Below are 5,355 nucleotides of genomic sequence, written 5' to 3' on the forward strand. Positions count from 1 at the left end.
CTAGCAGAAAAGGCCTGGGCATGTCTGGGCAGTCCCGTCATTAAAACATTCCTGGGGCTGCCTGGCCATAAAGATAGAAGAGGAATGCAGGAACATGTCCAGGCTATCTTGGCTGAGTCATCAGCCATTTGGCCCGGCAACTCCTTCTGCCCGTTGCCCTCCTGACATACTTTGAAGTTATATGTTAACCAGATGTTCCGCTGACCTAGATAAGCATCCACCCCTCGGGACTCCTGCCATCCTGATTTGCACGTACTATTCTGCTAATGTGTACTCATTTTTGCTGATGTTCAAATGAGCCAATCGTGTGAAACCGCGCCCATTCCCCCAGCCCCCGACCCTCTCCCTATAAAAACCCCTAGCTTTTGAGCCTCGTGGTCGATTCCTCTGTCTCCTGCATGAGATACGTATTGGCCCGCAGCTCTGCTATTAAACTACCTTGTGTGTTTGTATCAAGACAGTTTCTCGCATTTCCTTGGGTGTACTATTTCCTGAGACTCAAGTGGGGATCCCCAAAAGGGGGTCCTAAAGTTGGGGACTCATCCAGGATTTGAGGGGCACCCAGAAACCCGAAGACACCCCTTGAAGGTACGGTTGTGTGAGTCTGGTGTGTCTGAGTGAGGCACCACTGAATCTGTGTCTTGGTTTTTCAGTTTCAGTATTCTGACAGCTGCTGCTGAGGGCCATAGGACCCAGCAAGTATGGAGGTAGATGTCCTAAGGACCGCAAGCTGCAACCCTGGAAGATGTTCCAAGGGTGACCCTGGAAGGAGTGCCCAGGGTGAGGGACAGTCAGGAGAGCCTGACTGTCATCTAGCAGAATGAGGAAGGCAGAGTCCTTTTTTCTACCAGAAAGGGAGTGAAGCAGAACCCCACCCCATTATAGGTAGCATTTGCTGGTTGTATAAGTCTAGATGTGGACGAGTATGCTTGAACATGCTAGTGTCTTTTATTTCCATCATTGTTTTGTCTCTGTTCCTAATTGTCACTATGGGACAGACTGTGTTGACCCCTTTGTCTCTGACTGAGGACCATTGGACAGATGTCCCTACCATCTCCAACCAACAGAAAGAAGCGACAAAACCAATGTCCTGCTCAAAGCAGTTTTTTCAGGAACATAACTGTGTGCAGTAAAAAGATTCCCCAACCTCTTTTGGCCATCCCCTTTTATACCCTCTAGTCCACTCTCCATCACCCTATTCCACGTAGGCCCAGTTCATTGGCACAGGACTACATTTGTCACATCATCTGATCTTTCATCGTGGTGCATCTGTGCAGTGCAGTTTAATGGACATGGCAATCTTGAGGGATATGAGGAAGTCAATTGTTAGCCGTTAGACTTGGCGTCAGTGACGGGTGCCATCTTGGGGCTGTGGTCAAACCCATTCCACACATCTCCCCCTTATTCTTTAATTTGTCAGAGAGAATGAATGTCTTACGTTGTCCCCCTGCAACAATGCTCCTTACCCATCATCAGGAGACAGACAGCAGTGGTCTGATCCCTGTCTTAGGTTGGTAACATGCTCAAGGAGTCTTACCCATCATTGACTACTTATCTAGCATGCCAAGCCACACTTGAGAAGATTGTCCCATCTCCACATCTGCAAAGGCTTGTATCAACAGAGCTTAAGCCCTGCAATGGTGATGTTGCATGCGACAGATGCACCAAAAGGCCAGGACCCTGATAAGCATGCATCACAGTGCCAATCCACCAGTACTGGCCCATTCCTTTAGGTGTGACATAGAGATGGCAATTCAATTTGCAAGTCCTTCAGCCATGGAAATATCCAACCAAATGAAATTGACCTTTTGGGTCTAAACAAGATCATAACTGAAAGGGACTGCATGGGCCATGGTACAGATCTAGGCATTCTGGCCACATTAGCTAAAGAAAACATAGAAGCATTACTATAAAAACAACTATCCTCCTTACATTCTACAACATCATCAAAATAACTACCATTATAAACTAAAAATACAAAAGGAGGCCAAGCGCATACAGGCATGGCTTTAAAGGATACATTCTTCCCACAAGCAAATTGAATAATAGAAAGCTCAAATAATACAAATCCATTCCAATAAAAGCTAGCATTTCCCCATGCCCCACCCATCAACATACCCAAAGGAGTACAACTCCCATTTATACATTTGCACACAAGCACTATCTTGAGAAATATTATATATTACTTGAAAACACAATAATCCTCTCAGGCCTAACTTTAAAGGTTCCTTAACCCCTGCTATATCTTCATCTCCAGGCAAAAAGGCTAAATGCAAAGATGCATTAGGAGTAAAAAGGTGAGGAAAAACTTGAGCTGAATGGGTCTATAGCAGTGGTTTGGGAAACGCTGACATGATTCCCCATCGTAGATCTTCAGTCATCACTACAGGCAACATCATACCCCCATTAGCAGCTTCATCAGGGCACCTTCGTCCATCTTAAACTGCCCTCATCAATCGCTCCGGAACCCACAGTGGCTGGTGATGATCCTGGGAACTTACCAGCTGGCTACCCTGACTGCTGAGAGTTCTGGACTCATCACTTCCCCTTATGAGCCACCACTTGTCGCTACTGTCTCCAACCAGCAGAAAAGAAGCAACAAAACCGATGTCCTGCTCAACGCAGTTTATTCAGGAACATAACTATGTGCAGTAAAAAGATTCCTCGACCCCTCTTGGCCATTCCCTTTTATACCCTCTAGTCCACTCCCCATCACTCCATTCTACATTTGCCCAGTTTATTGACACAGGACTACATTTGTCACAACATCTGATCTTTTGTCGTGGTACATCTGTGCAGTGTGGTTTAATGGACATGGCTATCTTAAGGGATATGACAAAGCCAGTTGTTCACCATTAGACTTGGCAGCAGTCCCGGGCGCCATCTTGGGACCGCGGCCAAACCTCCTCCTCACAGATGAATGTTAGGGCAAGAAGATGGAATTTATCAGTGATAGTCAAGAAAAAGCCTTGGTTAAATTTCTATATCTCGGAATGGCCTGCCTTTGGGGTAGGCTGGCCACCCAAGGGAACTTTTGATCTACCCACCATCAGGGCCATTGTTTTTCGGGAAGGACCAGGATCGAACCAGGACCAGCAACCATACATCACACTGTGGGAGGACTTGGCACGATTTCCGCCCCCATAGGTTCGCCCATTCCTATAGCCCCTGCATCCTGGTACTAAGATCCTAGCTGGTCAGGAAAGTGCTGCAAATGAGAAAATGAAACTACAGCCTGAAGGAGACGGCGAGCACAACACACCATCGGTGCATGTCCCTAAGATTTACCCAGAGATAGAAGAACCCCCTGAGTGGCCCAACTCTCAGCCTCCACCCTACCCCCAAGTCCCCCAACCTGTGCCCCAACCCTCAGCTCCCCCAGCCCTGCCTCTGGCCCCGGGGGAGGAGGTCCCTCAGCAGGAACAAGGAGCTGGCAGGGAGCAACTACTGAGGGGTCAGGTGATTCAACCATGGCACTTTCCCTCAGGGCTGTTTTGGCTCCCTCCTGCAGACCAGAATGATCTACAGCTTCTGCATTATTGGCCTTTCTCTTCCTCTGATGTCTCTAACTGGAAAGTTAATCACACCCCTTTTTCAGAGAATCCTACAGGGCTTATAGGGCTGATAGAGTCTCTGATGTTCTCCCATCAGCCTACCTGAGATGATTGCCAACTTCTACAGACCTTGTTTACCACTGAGGAGAGAGAAAGAATTCTCCTCGAAGCTCAGAAGGAAGTCCAAGATGAGGCTGGACAGTCTGTTCAGACTCCGGTCGAGATAGATGAAAGATTCCCGCTGACCCGCCCACAATGTGACTGTAATACGGCACAAGGTAGGGAATGACTGTCCAATTATTGCCGGGCTGTGGTGGCGGGTCCCAGAGGTGCTGCTTGCAGGCCTACAAATTTGGCTAAGGTAAGAGAAGTTATGCAGGGAACAACTGAGCACCCTTCAGTCTTTCTGGAGAGGCTCATGGAGGCTTACAGAAGGTACACCCCATTTGACCCTATGTCCAAGGGCCAATAGGCCTCAGTGATTATGGCTTTCATTGGGCAATCAGCCCCTGACATTAAAAAGAAGCTGCAGTGGATCGAGGGACTACAGGATTACACGATAAGAGATGTGGTTAGAGAGGCTGAGAAAGTGTATCATAAGAGAGAGACAGAGGATGAAAAGCCGGAAAGAGAAAAGAGAGAGAGGAGAGAAGATGAGGACAAGAGGGACAAAAGACAGGAAAAAGGTTCTGACTTGGATTCTGGCTGTAGTAGTAGATAGGGACAAAGGAGGTAGGGCTAGACAGCCAGGGAACCTGGGAGATGGAAAACAGCAAGAGTCAAGGAGACTCAGAGGAGACAGACCACACCCAGAAAGAGATCAATGTGTGTACTGCAAGGATACAGGCCACTGGGCCTGTGAATGCCCTAAAAAGAAACAGGAGGTAAAGGTGCTGTCTCTCGAAGAGGATGAAGACTGGGGAAGATGGGTCTTGGCCCCCCTCCCCAAGCCTAGGGTAACATTAGAAGTGGAGGGGACCCCTGTAAACTTCCTGGTCAACACAGGCACAGAATTTTCAGTGCTTCAAACACCATTAGGCAAAGTAAGAAAGAATGAGAAAACATTAGTGATTGGGGCCACAGGGCAAAAATCGTACCCATGGACCACGTTCCAGACAGTGGACCTAGGACAGAACCAAGTTACTCATTCATTTCTGGTTATTCCGGAGTGCCCCATGCCCCTATTGGGAAGAGACTTATTAACCAAATTGAAAGCACAAATAAGCTTTGCCTCTCCCAGACCAGAGGTATCTTGGAGAATAAAGACACCTCAGACCTTGGCACTGTCTTTACAATTAGGAGAAGAGTACCAAATTTATCAGGACATATTGAAGCCCCCTGAGGGGCTACAGGACTGGCTTAATGTATTTCCTCAGGTGTGGGGTGAGACAAGAGGAATGCACTAACAAGACAAGTTCCCCCGGTGGTGATTGAGCTCAAGTCCGGAGCCACTCCCATTGGGGTCCGACAGTACCCCATGAGTAGAGAAGCACAAGAGGGTATACGCCCTCACATCACCAGACTGCTTCAGCAGGGGATCTTGGTCCCATGCAAGTCCTCTTGAAACACTCCCATACTCCTGGTAAAGAAACCGGGAACAAATGACTATCGCCCAGTGCAGGACCTTAGAGAGGTCAAGATGAAAATTCAAGACATTCACCCCATAGTACCAAATCCTTATAGACTGGTCAACCCACTGCCGCCTGATCGAACCTGGTATACAGTCTTACTTCCACTGGGAAACACATTAAAAATAAGGAAGAGATCCTTAGCTTGTTAGAAGCCAGCCGTCCACCTGCCT

At 47.9% G+C, this 5,355-nt stretch overlaps 1 pseudogene; it reads left to right on the forward strand.

Annotated features, from left to right (window-relative positions):
• Positions 1-989: 989 nt before the first annotated feature.
• On the forward strand, positions 990-4,960 carry LOC110321364 (annotated as a pseudogene).
• The last annotated feature ends 395 nt before the right edge of the window (positions 4,961-5,355 follow it).

The sequence above is a fragment of the Mus pahari genome, chromosome 5 (genome assembly GCF_900095145.1).
Source record: "Mus pahari chromosome 5, PAHARI_EIJ_v1.1, whole genome shotgun sequence".
NCBI classification, from domain to species: Eukaryota; Metazoa; Chordata; class Mammalia; order Rodentia; family Muridae; genus Mus; species Mus pahari.